Source organism: Vulpes lagopus, chromosome 2 (assembly GCF_018345385.1).
Source record: "Vulpes lagopus strain Blue_001 chromosome 2, ASM1834538v1, whole genome shotgun sequence".
In the NCBI taxonomy this organism is placed as follows: domain Eukaryota; kingdom Metazoa; phylum Chordata; class Mammalia; order Carnivora; family Canidae; genus Vulpes; species Vulpes lagopus.
The window spans coordinates 36,905,822-36,922,813 of NC_054825.1; the positions used below are offsets into that span (position 1 = coordinate 36,905,822).

Below are 16,992 nucleotides of genomic sequence, written 5' to 3' on the forward strand. Positions count from 1 at the left end.
TTGTTAATTCTTAGGTGTGTTTTAGACATAGATTCGCTAATCATTACTTAGATGTAATCTAGAGGTTATTGCAGGGAAAATAGGACATAAAGTCCAGATTTATAAAGAGCAGAAGATTAGGGGGAGAAGAAACGATCAGGGGTAAACCGAGGAAGGGCTTTATTAGTCTATTTTTTAAATATCCTGAAGTATTGGGTGGGTACTGCTCAGTAACTGTGCAGTTCCCTTTTCAAATTTTCCTAAAAATCTAACTCATCCTGAAACTTTGATATACCACTGATCGAATCACCCAGGGATTCTTGTTAAGACGCAGATTATCACTTAGAGGTGCTGGGGTTGGGCCCGAGATCTCACACCCCTAGCAGGCTCCCAGGTGACCACGGTGCTGTTGAGCAGCAAAGGGTGGAGACGGCAAGAGGCTGGAATCAGAGGGCAGTTGAGAGAACTTGCTTCTGACACAGTGATTTACAGGAAGGTTAGCCTAGAATCTGCCTTAGGTGGGGAACGTCTGGGCAAACCTGGGACGCCGCTCTGTAGGCCCTGAGACCCCAGCCTTTCAGGCAACGTTTGAGGGATGGGGCGAACCTCCGCAGACCCACAGCAGCAACGTCTCGGCCCCGGGGGCGTCCTACGCGCCCAGCACCTGCACCTCCTTCTTGGGCCCGCGCCGCACACACAGGGACTGTGACTATTGTCCCTTCGCAGGAGAGGAAAGTGAGGCTCAGGGGCTTAACTTGCTCAAGGTCACGGCGCTTCAGGAGCGTTGAGTCCAGCTTCATCTAACTCCGAGACATCACGCTTTAGACGAACACTTTGGAGCCTCAGTTTCCCGAGCTGTGGGCGGCGGAAGGCGCGTCCCTGCAGGACAGCGTGTAAGGGCGCCCCTTGCCCGCCTTCTGCAGACCTTGCTCGCCGACCTGCGGGGAGAGGTTCCTCGGGAGAGCGCGGAGCTCCCTCCGCTCGCCCCCGGCTGCTAAGGGTCGCGGCGGACCCGGGAGCGGAGGGCGGTCCCAGAGCGGGCGGGCGGGCTGGGGACACCGCGGGACACCGCGGGCAGAGCCCCGCGCCCCGCGCCCCGCGCCCCGCGCCCCGCGCCCCGCCCAGAGCCGACCCCCGCCAGAAGCCCCTTCGGCCCGCGGGGCAGGGTCCGCCGCGGCGCTGGCGGGCGGGGGCCGAACCTGCGGCGCGGTCCGGGGTCCGGGCGCCGGGCTCCTCCCCGCGCCGCTCCCCCTCCCGCGCCGCCCGCGGGCCCCCGCCCCAGCCCGCCGGCGCCGCCGCCCCGAGCGCTCCCCGCCCCGCGGAAGCGCGGACCGCGGCGGCTGCGGCCCGGGAAGGGGGCGCCCGGGGGCATGTCCGCGCGCCGCCGCCGGGGATCCAGCGGTCCAGCGAGGTAAGGGCGCGGCGGGCGCGGGCGCGGGCGCGGGAAGGGGAAGGGGAAGGGGAAGGGGCAGCGGCAGCGGCCGGGCTGGGCTGCCGGGCTGGGCTCCCGCGGGCGGCCGTTCCTCCGCCGGTTCCCCGGCGCGGGGGCTCAGGGCGCCCGGGGCCGTGCCCACCTGTCCTGTGGGTGTCGGGCCCGCGCCCAGCAGTGTCCGGGCAGGTGGCTGCAGAGGAGGCGCCTCTGATCCCGCGCTGCTTCCCAAGGGCACATTTCCCGGTGGGACAGACACTGCTTTTCCGCTGGACTGGGCTGTCGGTGTCTTGAATCTTCTGCCTCAGGTAATAATTTGTATTTATCGTGTGCGATGCACCAACGACACGTCAGCCTTCAGAACCCTCAATTTACTGAACTTAATTTCTCTTCCGTTTCTTGTCCTCAAGGAGGGCCCTGATACCTGCAGTGCAGACGTAGGGACAAGTGTTGGCAAGCAAAATTTTAAAGCCCTGGGGCTGTTTGGTTAGCCTTCCGTTTCCACAACTCAGCTTTCTGACCATCTTACAACTCTCCCCGCCCCCCCCCCCCCATATGTTGAGTCAGATGGAACCTACCAGAACACTGGTTAAACCATTCCATTCTGATGGGACTCAAATTGTTTCATCCAACTTGTTTGCTGAGAGCTCGGCACTCTAAAGGCGTAGCCAGCTTAACCCAGAAGAAAGACAAGGTCTGACAATTTTTTTTTTTTTACATTTTTAAATTTAAATTCAATTCGCCAACATATAGTATAACCCGCAGTGCTCATCCCATCAAGAGATGCCCTCTTCACTGCCCATCATCCAGTTACCCCATCCCCTTAGGAGTACCCACCATTTGCTTGGAGGTGGAAGGCCTGACAAATTTAGAAACACATTGTCTCCACAGATACCCGAGATCACTAGCTTTTAAAATCATCAACGGATCCTGCAGTTTGTCTCCCTGCCAAACTAGGCTAATGGTGTCTGACTCTCCCCAGGTGCCCGAAGTATGTCTGTTAACGAAATAAATGATGAAAATAAAGAGTCATAAATAAGTGACTAGATTTGGTCACATAATCACAGGATCTTGGAAATTGAGAAGGGCTTTAGGGATCTTCTACTCAAACCCTTTACCTTGCCTGCCAGGAAGCTCAGATGCCGGTTGGCAAGGATTGGCTAAACTCATACTGTTCGTTGGTGATGGAAGCAACACCACAGTCCAGGCCTTCTCCTCTCCACTTAGTTCTGCTTTCAAAGCATCTTGCTTCTAGGCATTTTGAACAAAAAGGATATAAGTAGAATCACCTGGAATGATATCATTTTCCTGTTCTTATTTATTTATTTTAACTGGTGGTGTTTTGAAATAATTGAGAGGTGATTTAGTCAAACCACCTCTGTAGTACAGTTTTAAAATTACAAACCCTTAATTTTAAATAATATTTGCATTCTTGAACAATGATGAATAAATATGCAGATACATCCTAGATGAATATCCAGAGAAGAAAGGTACTCAAAACAGGTGGGCTCAGTTTATCTCCATCTCTCCTTGGAATCTCAGCTCCCTGTGGTGATGACTGGTTAGAGTAAAAGGTACAATGTATGACTTCGGGGCCAATTTGAGAAAAGGGGTTTATATGAGGATCATTTGTGTGCCATGATGAACAGCATGAACTTATAACAGAGCTGAGATGGGAACACTAAGCTGACTTCTTCAGCATTTTGGGCATTGCACATTGTTTATGTTTTTCAGTTTAGTTCAATTTAACAGAGATATTTATTCACCTACTATATTATATAGTGCCTACTATGTGCCTGGTGCTGTTCTGGGCATTTGGGATCTATCCGCCAACACAGCAACGAAGTTTGTTTCTGTGGAGCTCAAGTTGTGATTCATTCATTGGAATTTTTTCTGGATTTTGTTTGGCAGATAGAAGAGAATTTTGGTTTTGCCTAAAGTGGGGAAATGAACATAAATATTCCAAATTATCTTCCTTCCAATCCCCTGATCCTGCTGATTTTATAATCACTGAAAACAAACAAAAGAAGGGAATTCATATAAAGTACTTTGACTCCTATGAATGTATATCCTCCTGTACATGAAGAGCGGGTCCCACAGTTGTCTATTTTATGTATGTTCGTTTGGAGACCCTTAAATTATATTTCCTTTAGTGCAGGGCCATCATTGTGCTGACATTAAACTTAATGAAGTGTGGGAGAATTCGTGTTCTTGATAGTGTGAGCGCTAGCCATGTTAGTGTTGCATACTGTAATTGTACCAATGTGTGAGATGGAGCTTCTTATTTATTTATGAAGATGGTGTTCTGCTTTCATTTTCTCTCACTTTACATTCTGTCCCCCACTCCCCTCCGCATCCCCAGGCCTCACAGTGTTGTGGCTTCTCGGTAAATCCGTTACCACGGAAGGTTTTATTCAGACATTCCAGTTTTAAGCATTTTTCTAGTTCCCTCAACTGCTTTTTCTTCAAAATGGCATGGTTTGCAAGCTTAGGCATGTTTATTGTTTTTAACAAAGGCTTATCAAAATGAACTTGGCAGTTTTTCAGTCATATACAGCCAAAAAAAAGTATTCAGTGCAGCTTTTGTGGTTGTTTATGCATTCCTTACCTAACCTATTGCTTTGCTTTTAAAAATCGCTAATTTGGAAGCTATTTGCTTCTGAGAACCTTGGTAGGATATCTCAAAACTCACCCATTAAAGTGGTAGAGTATAATAATTTAATTGAGAAAAAATCAAATCCACATTTGATGTTGGGAGATTTTGAGTACCAAGATTTTTCTGTTTTTAATTTGTTCGACATCAAAGGATGTCAGAAAGTGTCATTATCTAACAATGTCCTATTTGAATATGGTCTCTGTTAAACACTTGGAGAAGAGTCACGATTTTTCTTTTGTTTTTTTTTATTTAAAAAAATATTCACGAGAGACACACATACACACACACACACGCACACACACACACAGAGGCAGAGACATAGAGGGAGAAGCAGGCTCCTCGCAGGGAGCCCGATGTGGCACTCTATCCCTGGACCGGGACCACGCCCTGAGCCAAAGGCAGATGCTCAACTGCTGAGCCACCCAGGCATCCCGAAAGTCATGATTTCTGATGGCTGCTAGGGACCCAGATTAGTTGATTGCCTTCAGCTGGCCACCATGTTGCCCCATCAGATGCTCATCTCCGCTTTCCCTCTTCTTTTATCCCACATTGATGGATGGGGTGAGCTGCTGTAGCCACATAGGAAGTCACACACACCTAAATAAATTATTTAATGTGCTCCTTCTTTGTTTACTTAATAAATAATAAATACTTATTGAACTTCTCCTTATTTTATATATTTGTATGAAGATGGGGTTTTGAGCACCTCTTTTTCCATGCTGGTGGCAATAGGGGATATAAAGCCACAGAACCTGCCTCTGCAATAGCTTACAGCCTCGTATGGGAAAAAAAAAAGACATTGTATGACTAGCTATAAGACAGGTTGTGAACACCATGAGGTAGGTAAGTACTTTGGAAATTAAAGGGGAGGAGAGAAAGCATGCAGAGCCTGCGGATGCTGTGAGGAGTACAAGGTTCGGGGAAGACGTGCTTGAGCTTCTCCTTGAAAGACAGGTAGTAGGATGGTAAAGCTTCCTAGAAGCAGGAGGGTATATCTGTCTTTATGGGAACATACCTTTGCTTTTTTTTTTTTTTTTTGAAGAACTATCAAAGAGTTCCTTTTAGGGGCCAGGTAAAGCTGTGTTGGGTTGCATGATAAACACTTATCACTTCTGCACTGTCTGCCTGCTTCGCCCTCCGTCTTGGGTAATAGAGTACTGACCCACACTAAAATAACTCGGGGTTGGGATGTTTAGGTGGCTCAGTTGGTTAAGTGGCCAACTCTTGGTTTCGGATCAGGTCCTGATCTTGGGGACCCGATCACCTTGAGCCCTGCGTTGGGCTCCACACTCAGCGGGCGTCTGCTTCAGGATTCTCTCTCGTGCTCCCTCTGCCTCTCCCCCTACCCTCTCTCTCTCTCTCTCTCTAAAATAAATGAATAAATCTTTAAAGGAAAAAAGAACAACCAACAACTCAGGGTTAGCCAGTACTCTCCTTCCCTCTGAAACCCCTCCTGGTTGTTGCTTAGATCACAGAGGTCACTGTGGCAAATAGCTATCATCACAGTAAATTGGTGTATTTTGCTTTTTTATGAGCTCTTGTGCATGCTTATAGTAGCGTTTGCTCATAGTCCTGTGTATTCCAGTAGCACTGGCCATTATAATTTTGCAGTTTAATGAAATATTACATAAGGTGATACAATGATACATTTACATAAGGTAAATGCCAAAGAATGCTTTTCTATAAAAACTAAATTGATTGCCATAGGCGCATAAAAGTAAGTTATTTCGAAAAACAATGTCAACACATGCTATAACATGAACCATGAAGACATTATGCTAAGTGAGAGAAGCCAGGTGCAAAAGACCACAGATTGTATGATACGTCCACAATAGGCAAATCCATAGAGACAAAAGTATGTCCGTGGTTGGCGTGGTGTGGGGCCGAGGAAAATTGATCATGACTGGCAATGGGTACGTCATTTCTTTTTGGGATGATGGCTTTGTTCTAGAATTAGATGGTGGTGATGGCTTTATAACATGTGAGTGCACTAAAAACCACTGTAGCCTTTAAAATGATTAAAATAGAAATTTTATCTCAACCCCTATTCCAAAGACAATGAAGCTAAAAAGAGAAAGGGCAACATCAACAAACAGCTTACTACTGCTGAGATGTGGTAAAGCTGTAAAAGATTAGAAAACTATATTAAAATACAGAAAGATTTTGTACTCAGGCTTTTCCACAAGTAACTTTAAGGTACAAGTACTTTTATTGTATTTGAGAAATGTGGTACCGTGATAGACAAAGTGAAAAATGCTGATCTAGTGGACTTCTTAGAAGTGATCTTGTTTTTAATGTCATTTGTTCTTATTTTACATAGTAATGGGAATTCTTACCCCTTGTTACCAGTTAGATATCCCCAAATGTATTTTCACTTTTGATTTTTGTATTAAAAGTAGCACTGTGGTGGATTTGAGCAGTCTGAACTCTGTTTTGCAGATTTCTGTGAGTTTTCAAAGAATCTCGGGAGCTGTTAGGGACATGGGGACAATGCAGGGAAAGATGTCCTTCATCCAGCGTGGGGTTCTTTAGGGTGATCTCTTCTGTAACCTGAGCAGGTGTGCTATTCTAGATTTCACATTTTGGGTTTCCAAGTAAGATTTTATCTGAACAATGGATTTCTTGGTGCAAATAGGTTTGTAAATGATTGGGCCACGTGTTTGTAAGTTTCTGTTTCCCTTTCCCTGCCAAATTTGGTTATGTCATTCTGGTAGTTCCTAATTATTTCAAAATACTACTGTGCACCTGTGTTGAAAATGCATGGGAAGACATTGGTCTTATTAACTTTATATCCTCTGTGCCTGAGAGAGAGCCAAAGAGCAGTTAGATATTCTGGGCAAGAAGCATAGATTGGGAGTTATTAGCATAGAGAGTCAGTGTAAGTCCTGTGTGTATGGAGGTAACCACCCAATGAGAGTGTTGATAGAGAGATGTGTGGTGAGTCAAAGATAAAATTCTGAAGAATGGCTGTGCTGGGTCAGGTACCCTCTGTACTCACATTTTGGTCAATAAAGTTTTCTCTTTAGTTTGCTATTTCCCCACATATGCTTGGGCATAATTGTCAAAAGAACTGGAGCCTGAGTGTATACAAGTGGGGGTGGGGGTATGGGGTAGGGTCGGAGCATAGGCTGTGGAAAGCAGCCAAGGAAGTTTTCTCTTTCTTTGAATACCCTACATCCTAGAGGGCTCCTTCTATATGTGTATTGATGTACAGAACGAGAAGATAAACTTGAGTGTTTGCCTCATGGATTTGGTACTGAGAGAGCCATTGCTGTGTTTTTGGCATGCAGTGATTTATTAAGAAGCATTATGGTTTCTTGGTTTTTAAAAACATGGACTCCACCCCCCGCACCTCACTCCAGGTCTTCATTCTAAACTTGTGGTACTAAAGTGGTGACTGCCAGGTTCTGAGTATGGTCCCAGTGAGACCTCAGGTAAGTCCCCATTCTAAGGGGTCTGAAGCTTTATTTTGTTTCTTTGACACAGTTCCTAACTTCAATGCTGGCCAGCTGTTTGGCAGATTTGTTACAAGTCTCAATAGGCAACAGCCTGTTAACATAATTTATAAACTCATAAACCCTCTCAGAAAAAAATCAAAGTACCATGGTAAAGAATAAATAAATGTTCATAAATAAGACACTGGCAAAAATATTTTACTTAATAATTAGGGAGTTCCAGTGATAAGGGTCATTGTATCAAAAAATTAAGCACCACATATTTTTCCCTCTTGTTTTTACTTCTTTCATTTGACTCCTTCCACATTCAAAAAAGATAAGTTCTAGGGACACCTGGGTGGCTCAGCAGTTGAGCACCTGCCTTTGGCCCAGGGCGTGATCCTGGAGTCTCAGGATCAAGTCCCGCATCGGGCTCCCTACATGGAGCCCGCTTCTCCCTCTGCCTGTGTCTCTGCCTCTCTCTCTCTCTCTCACTGTGTGCCTATCATAAATAAATAAAAATTTAAAAAAATAAAAAAAAAGCTTTAAAAAAAGATAAACCTTAGATAACCATATATTCTAATTTTATGAGAAATTAAGGTCTAATTAAAATTTCAAATTTCGGGATCCCTGGGTGGCGCAGCGGTTTGGCGCCTGCCTTTGGCCCAGGGCGCGATCCTGGAGACCCGGGATCGAATCCCACATCAGGCTCCCGGTGCATGGGCCTGCTTCTCCCTCCGCCTGTGTCTCTGCCTCTCTCTCTGCCTCTCTCTCTCTCGCTCGCTCGCTCACTCGCTCTGTGACTATCATGAATAAATAAAAAATTAAAAAAAAAAATTTCAAATTTCATTAGAGGGCACCTAGGTGGCTTAGTTGGCTAAACATTTGACTCTTGATCTCAGCTCAGGTCTTGATCTCAGAGTAGTGAGTTCAAGCCCTGTGTTGGGCTCCATGAAGCCTACTTAATCAATAAAATTTTAAAAATTAAAAAAATTTCAAATGACATTGAATAGCTGATGCATCTGAGTTGGCGTTTCAGAATCATTCTGGCACATTCTGCTTTCTTCACAAATTTTTGCATGATCATATATCTAATTAGCAGCAAATACAGGCCGTGTTAAGGTAAAGTTTCAGTTTTGTTTTTAAAAATTTTTTGTTTTAAGCTTGGAAGAGACATTTGAATGAGATAAAATAGAATTAGTTACTTTTAAAGCCTCTAATAAAAAATACTGGGATTAAGCAATGTTAAAATAACTCAGTGAATTTACCTTTTCATCAGGCAAATGTTTGCTGAGTACCCAGCACGTACTAGACACTGTGTCAGGTGCTGAAGGCCCACAGGGAATAGACAGGGTCTTACCCAAAGGTTTACAGTCTCCTAGGGAAGGCAGATGTGTGGACAAGTAGTTAGGGCATGGTGATGAGTCACCTAAGTGACCACTTGCTTTGGTTCAGAGCCAGAGGTACTTAATGCTGTCAGGTACTTAATGCTTCCTCAGGTGAAAAACCTGAGGAAGGGCATTCTAGGCAGCAGGCACAGTTTGTACAAAGGCGCTGAGGTAGGAAAGTAACACTGGGCACTGAAAGACTCGTGTGGTTCTTCAGGGGGGTTAGGTGTAGCTGACCTGCAGGGCGAACATGTGGCTGGAAGCCAGATGGGATCAGAGGAACTGGCAGGAGCAAGATCATTCAGGGTCTTGATGTACCACACAGAGGAGTTTCGGTTTTGCTTTGGCTGCTAAGAGGAGTTCTTGAAGGCTTTTAAACAGATGAGTGGGGGTGGGAATGGGGGTTTGGTGATAAAATTAGCTTGTGTCTCAAACACACATTTCTGAATGAGGCTTGAAGAAAGGTCCAAGAAGGTGATGAGGTAGGGGTCTGTTGAAATGGTACAGATGGGGAGTAAGGTTCCTGCCTCATGATGAAGACTTCTACTTTATTCCTATTTATATTTCTTGGTGCTTGATGACCTTTAGGGCATTTGGTGGAGATGTCTGATAGGCAATTTGATATTCTGGGCGAGCAATCCAAGTGTGGACATCATCAGCTAATAGGCTCAGTTGAACATGACAGGATTGGACGAACGAGACATAATTGGGTGTAATTACCCAAGGAACATATAAAGAATGAAGTGTGAAATGGGTCAAAAAATTGTGGAGAATAATTAGGGTATGTTCACATTATACCCTGGGCACATGTTGGTCATTGTACCTTTCTTTTTCCCTCAGGTTACATGCTGATCTTTTTCTAGACCAAAAGAGAGGGCAGGGACTATGTCTTCTTTCCAATGTCACTGCCATTGTTCGCGGTTCAAGTCCTGTGTTTGGAAATAATCAGGGAGAGTGTTTATAGAGAGACGTGAGATGGGTCAGAGATAAAATCCTTGTGCAGTTCCAGAAAGCACCACTCATGTGTCTGAGTAGATGCGCCTCACTGGGAAGAGTGCCTTCTGGAGTTGTGCTTCAACTGTTGCTGCTTCGCTCGGGCCAGCAGCTGTCATGGTACCTGAGATGTGGTAAGTGTTCCATGTTTGTTGAATATATGAATCAATGACAGAACATCTAATGAGTGGTCAGAGAAAGAAGGATCTAGCAAGAAGTGTAGATCTATAGGGAAGAAGAATAAATAGGGAAGACTCCTGTCATGGAAATTCAAGGAAGAAAGAGTTTCAATAATGAGGGAGTGCCAGATGCTACAGAGAGGTCAACTGATGAAGGATGGCAGAGTTACCACGGGCAGTTAGGAGTCACTGGTGCTTAAAAACAGCTTGAGTTAGGGGAGGGTGGAGGCAAATTCCATTCCATTGAGGTGGGAATGAGAAAAGAGATGAGGAGAGTGTAGACGGGTCCTTAAGAGGCTGGGTTTGTGAAGGGAAGAAGGTAAGTGGGGGCTGCTGGGAGGCAGGCAGGGTTGACCGGTGTGGGGCCGTCTTCCCGTCTTCAATCCTCTTCCCTTCTTTCCTCTCTTGCATTCCTCCTTCCTGCTTTCAAGGTGAGAGATATTTGGGGAAATTTATAGGCTAAAGAGGATCCAGTGTAAAGGTCTAGGTTCAAAATAGAGAATCCAGGAGAGGGGAGACTCACCTGAGAAATTAAAATACAAAAGGGAGCGTCTTTCTTTGTCAAGGGAACAAAAGGGATTAAGGATGCATGTGGATAGGGATGAACTGGAGGAATAAAGCTGAAGGAAAAAATGGAAAATAAACAGCCCACGTGGGCAGCCCGGGTGGCTCAGCAGTTTAGTGCCACCTTCAGCCCTTCAGCCCGGGGCATGATCCTGGAGACCCACATCAGGCTCCCTGCATGGAGCCCGTTTCTTCCTCTGCCTGTGTCTGCCTCTCTCTCTCTCTCTCTCTCTCTCTCTCTCTGTGTGTGTGTGTGTGTGTGTGTGTCTCTCTCATGAAAAAATAAATAAAATCTTAAAAAAAAACCAGCCCATGTTTTCTCTACAAACTAGTAACTGGCATCTTGGGGACATTTTATATGTTCTAAGCATTGTTAAAACCACTATGTATGTTAACTCTCTGAGTTCTTGCAACAGTCATGTGAGGATGGAGTGATCATCCTAATTTTACAAATGAGACAACAACAGCAGAGATGGGCTAAACATCTTGCCGGAGGTTGTGCAGCTGTTCAGAGGCCGGACCAGGATGCCTTTCAAGCTGGTCCCCATCCTGCTGTGGAGTACGTAGAGTACTTAAGATCTTGAATAAGCAGTGTGCATGTGGAACAGGTACAAGTGTTGTTGCTGAGTCACTCCACGCATTTAGTTTGGGTTGGAAATCATCATTGCGCCTTTAATTTGCAAGGTTGAGAGACTTCCTCTGGCAAAACTTGCCTTACCAGTTATAGGAACTGAAATATTTGGATGGTCAGATTGATTCAAAATTGGGGATTGGTGGCTTGGAAGGAGTGGGGGTGTCAAAAAGAGAGCAATTGACATGATGGAGAACAAGCTCCAGTCTCTAAGGAGCAGGCAAGCTAAGGGAATGGGAGAGGCCAGGGCCCTGGGAGCTCAAGGAGGTTGGAAACCAGGTGCAAGAAGAGTTAGGGAATTGTGGAGGAGAGAAGGTTGGGGTTAGGGAGGGATACTAACATCTCACAACTACCGTAGATTTCAAAAGTGAGGATTGGTGCAGGTGACCATTGGTTGATGACTTGGGGAATACAGGGCTGAAATTGAATGGAGGTGAATCTTTTTTTTTTTTTTTTATGATAGTCACAGAGAGAGAGAGAGAGGCAGAGACATAGGCAGAGGGAGAAGCAGGCTCCATGCACCGGGACCCTGATGTGGGATTCAATCCTGGGTCTCCAGGATCGCGCCCTGGGCCAAAGGCAGGCGCCAAACTGCTGCGCCACCCAGGGATCCCCTGGAGGTGAATCTTATAGGATGTGATGAGGTCAAGATTGAGGCTGAGATTGGCAGAGATGTTGGGCATGTGTTTACTATACTCTGATTCTTGTTGGAAGATGGTGCCCAGTAGCCCTAAGGACTGCTCTGGACTTTAGAAAGCTACAACCCAAGCATGTTATGGTTCTCGGAAAAGATGCAAAAGGTTGGCTGATCTCTGGCATGCAATAAATATCATCTGATAGTCTCAATAGAACATTGTCAAAAAAATGGTTGAATAGCTTCTATTTTGCATGGTAGCTTTTGAAAAAATAACTTGCAAGTATCCGTTGGCAAAAACTACGTTTCACAAGCAACTTCAGATGCTTTAGCCAAATCATCATTATCACCATGGAAAGAAAGGACTGTGTGCGCTCAGATGAAACCTCCTCTTCTTCTTCCTTCTCCCCCATCTTTCTTTTCTCTGGGAATGTGCAGTACAGCACTCTGTGGGTAGAGAAGCAACTGAAGATCATCAGGCTTCCAGCTGTTGAGCTTTGTTGTGATCTGTGGAGGTGGGGGTCATGGGAGAGGGGCCAGAAACTTAAATGAGGACTCAGTGTGGTGTCTTTGCCTCCACAGCTGTGCATACCACTGTCTGCTTTTCTCTTCTGCCCATTCAGGATTTCAGGAAATCAAAATTAGATCTGATGTAAGCTCAGCAGCCCCACACGTGAAGACATGGAACTACTGCCTAGGGACAGAATATGTGTGCTGGGCATGATATGCATGTGAGTGGCATGTGTAGATAGTGAATCAGGTAGGCTGTTCTGGGGTATAAGGAACAGAAACCCCAACGTGGACTGGCTTCACTGGCAAGTAAAAGGATTTCTTCATTTAGCAGAAAGTCTGGGAGCAGAACATTTGGGCTCTGATGTTATTTTTCTGTGATTCTCTTGGCTCTGTCCCTGCCATGTGTTGGTTTCATTCTCAACCTGATTGCCCTTGTGGTTCCCAGATGGCTACAATTATTCAAAGAGTCACAAGGAGATAGGAAACATCCAGTGGAGGGGGAGAAGCTGCATCTTCGTGCCTTCTCAGTAGTGAGGAAATCTTTCCCAGAAGCTCCCAAAAGACTTCCTTATCCCTGGCAAAGATGGGGTCACTGCCCTTTCCTTAAATCAGTCCATGACTGGCAGGCCCAACAGGATTGCTGTAATTCTTGATTAACCACTTGGGATGGACTGGATGTTGGGAATCACGTCCATGATAGAAGGCTTGAGGCCATGGTTATAAATTTCCAGCGTTTTCAAGGGTAACAAGCCTCGGATGGCGGTCAAGCCCCACTTCAGCATTTGCTGGCAGTATGAACTCGGGCAAATCACCGGCTTCTGTGAGCTTCTGTTTTCTCTTAGAGGATCATCGTGGTCTGGAAAACACTTTATATAAATGTTAAGGAGCTAATTTGTCATTTAGCAATGATGATGATTAACGATGATGCAAATAACAGTTCCATTTACTGAGCACTTATGTGACCCAGGCACTTGCTATGGGCTTTGATGCATTTTCTTTATTACTCACTAAACACATATTAAGCAACCATCATACTCAAGGCATTCTACTAAATGCTTTATTTCTGATCTCTGTTAAGCTGAGATCTGGAACTGTAAGGCTAGGGACAGAGAAGGGGGTGGTGCTCAGTTCACCTATGCGTTTCAGTTTTTTTGGCCTGTGTGACCCAGTAGTGGAAGCTGGCTATGGGGCCTCTGACAATTGCTCCCTTGTCTGCGGATGATGGTCTTTAGCTAACTAGTTCAGGGTTCACCTCACCAGGGATTTGCAATACACAGGTGTACAAGTGCTTTTAGAATATTTGATACTCTTCTTTTCCTTGTTCCTGTATTTCCCAAACATAAGTTTTTTTTTGTATATTTATGCTTTAGCAATATGAGAGGGATTTACAAATGTTTATTAGATGCTTGTCTATATTGTCTCTGAGCCTCATGAAGAAGTCAAGCCTGGATTTGCATTTGTATTGAGGCTTAGTGGTCAGGAGATCCATCAGGTAATGAAGTCAGGAGGTGGTGAGTGAAGTCAGTAGGTGGTGGGGCGTCATTTTTTGTTGTTGTTGTTGCAAATTACCCTGCTTTGAACATTGTTGTGAAGTGAACTTTTCCCATATTTTGGTTTCTGTCCTTAAGATAGTTCCCCTGAAAGGGAGAATCTAGGCCAACGGGTTTGAAACTTTTTATATGGATTGCCCGATTGATTCATGGAAGGTTTTTTGTTTGTTTGTTTTAAAGATTTTATTTATTTATTCATGAGAGGCACAGAGAGAGAGAGGCAGAGACAGGTAGAGGGAGAAGCAGGCTCCATGCAGGGAGCCTGACGTGGGACTCGATCCTGGGTCTCCAGGATCATGCCCTGGGCTGAAGGCGGTGCTAAACTGCTGAGCCACATGGAAGGTTTTTGAATTGTGAAAATGACACACTAGAGTTATTTGGGGATTATGCGTTTTCTCGTTCTATATTTTATCTGTCTGGGATCATAAAATATTTTGAACTGTTCTAAAACCCCATCCAACTTACATTTTCCCAGGTCCCCCTTGCAATTATAATAAAAACAGTGTTTCTGTGGCTCAGCCTATGCTGGATTTTGAGGAAATCCAGTCTATGTCATTCCTTCTCATTGGTTCGTCGTAAAGTCCTGGGGAGAAACTAGTCCATCTTGGTTCATCCTTTCCTTAATGTGAGTTACTGCCCTTGAGGCTTCTTGGTCTGCCTCCCTGAAGGTATCCCTGAAGAGACAGACTCCCTGAAGGTCTATCTTTGATATACATCTGCTTTTTTTTTTTTTAACATCTGCTTTTTATTCATAGTTCTGGCTCTCATGCTGGGAACTCTGCTCTTAGACGATATTCAAGTAGGTTGTTGCAGACAATGAAGTGAGATATACTGGGTTTTTTGCTGATGCAGTATGAATATGGAGAATCTGTTTTGGCGTTGTGGTAGAAATATGAAGACTTGTATTCATATGACTTGACTTCCCTTGTAATTCTCTCAATGGTTCCTAAAAAATGCTTCTTCCCACCTCTTCCTACCCCATCAGATATATTGATGAATAAAGCTATGTGAGCAATGGAAAGTCAGAGGAAGGAACTGTCCTTATTCTTAAATAGATTTTTTAAAAATTGTAGCTGCAACCATAGCATATACAAGTTGTATTTGTATTTTGTCCTTTGTACATTTCCTTTTTTTAATAATAAATTTATTTTTTATTGGTGTTCAATTTGCCAACATACAGAATAACACCCAGTGTACATTTCCTCAGCTAATTTTAAACACAAGTGTGTCAAGTGGGTAATAGGAAGAAGCAAAAGAGTGGGACTCTGGAGGGGACCATCAGTAGACCACACAGTGTGACCAGGACTGAGGGGGACACAGAGAGTGCTCTGGCAGTGACAAGTTGTTTGGGGGAGGGCCCGTACCACCCTGGGCAGCAGTAAAAACTGGAGACCCCAGGACGCCCATCCTACCTGGTTACACAGCAAATCAGTGGGAGAGCCTGAATTTCAACCCAGATCTTTCTACATTCAAATAGCACCTTCTTTATTTGCTTCTTTTTCTAGATTTGAATTTTCAAAATTATCTCTAAAATAATTCAGACTTTACAGAAGGGAACGGGAGGGCATACTGCTTCTCCTACTTTCTCTTACATCTCAGATTTACATTATTTTTTTATTATTTTAATTCCAATATAGTTAACCTACAGTGTTATATTAGTTTCAGGTGTACAATATAGTGATTCCACATTTCTCTACATCACCTGGTGCTCATCACAAGTGCCCTCCTTCATCCCCATCACCTGTTTCACCCCTCCCCCCACCCTCTGCCCTTTTGGTGACCATCAGTTCTCTAGAGTTAAAAGTCTGTGTCTTGGCCTGCCTCTCTCCCTTCCCCCCCCCCCCCAACTCTCATTTGTTTTATTTCTTAAATTCTACATGTGAGTGAATCAGGTTTACATTTGATATTTCTAACCTCCCCCTTCTACCAATAGGATTTTCGTTTTGAATTTTTTTTAAAAAAGGCTCTTAAACATTTGAATTTTTCTTGAATTAGGCCTTGTCAAGAACTGTTTGCCTATCATGGATTCAGTGGGTTCCTGACCCTTATTGGAAATATCAGATTGGCCACAAAACTCTTGTAACTTGGCCAGAATGTTGACCCAGAAGAAGTGCTACAATTCAAATGGGAAACTACAGCACCACTTAGTTCCTGTCATTTGCCAAGTAGTACGAGGGGATTTAAAACAGTTACTCACTGTCTTCCTCTTCAGTTTGGAGAACTTTCCAAGGGCAAAGACCAGGCACTGAGCTAAAATTTCCCTTTCCAGCTTGATTCAGCCAATTTGCCCTAATAACAAGTTTAAAGGAGTTTATAATTGAGTAGGAAACAAGGTAGGCATTCACCTTGCCAGGTAAAAACAGGGTGCTAAGCAAGTAACTTGTAGAAACAAGATCACAGAGAGAATACATATATTCCTACAAGAAATCTTATCAGTTATTTACAGTATCCGTTTATGAGTAAATGATCGGTCATGGCACTTAAACCAGAGGTTGCAAAATCCCCGGTCTTTAGGAGCTCAAGCGTGAATGTGATCTAACAGGGAGTGTCTGGATCTCGCCAAATTAAGAACATTCTTTCTATTCGTTTTTGAGGCCCTTTCACATGGCCAATGTTTCTGGATAAGTGAGATGACTGTAACTACAATATAAGCCTCAGCCTTCTGCTTGTTCTGTTGTCTTAATTTGCCAAATAACCACAATTCTAAAATATTAGTGGCTCTACAAGGCAGCCCTGGTTTAGTTCATTCTAGTTTTGCTATTTCGTGGAAAATGCAGCATTGTGAAAAATTCCACCTGTCCTCATATTGATTGTGACGACTGCTTGATGATGACTTGTGCAGTTTCTGAGCACCCCGGAGGACAGAGGACGGATTCCCTGGCTCGGGGCTCCCCCATCCCCGAAACCCCAACACCTCCACCCCCACCCCCGACAGGGAGCAGTCCTCTCATGGGCCTGGTTTTCTGCCTAGCAGTGTGGCTCTGATGAAGTCACTAGAATAACAAGCCCGGAGCTTGGACCTAGGAAACCATGTGCCTTTTC

General features: G+C 44.7%; 1 protein-coding gene across 3 annotated transcripts in view; it reads left to right on the forward strand.

Moving 5' to 3' along the window:
• The first annotated feature begins 1,265 nt into the window (after positions 1-1,265).
• Positions 1,266-16,992, forward strand: part of SLC16A12 (solute carrier family 16 member 12) — a 95,228-nt gene continuing 79,501 nt past the window's right edge. Inside the window, exons 1-2 of one of the 3 annotated variants that reach the window (XM_041742472.1) lie at positions 1,320-1,390; positions 9,727-10,013. The gene's annotated coding sequence lies outside the window, so the exon portion shown is untranslated. Of the gene's footprint in view, positions 1,391-1,431; positions 1,717-9,726; positions 10,014-16,992 lie in introns of those variants that run through there. The other 2 variants (XM_041742469.1, XM_041742471.1) reach the window with 2 other exon arrangements.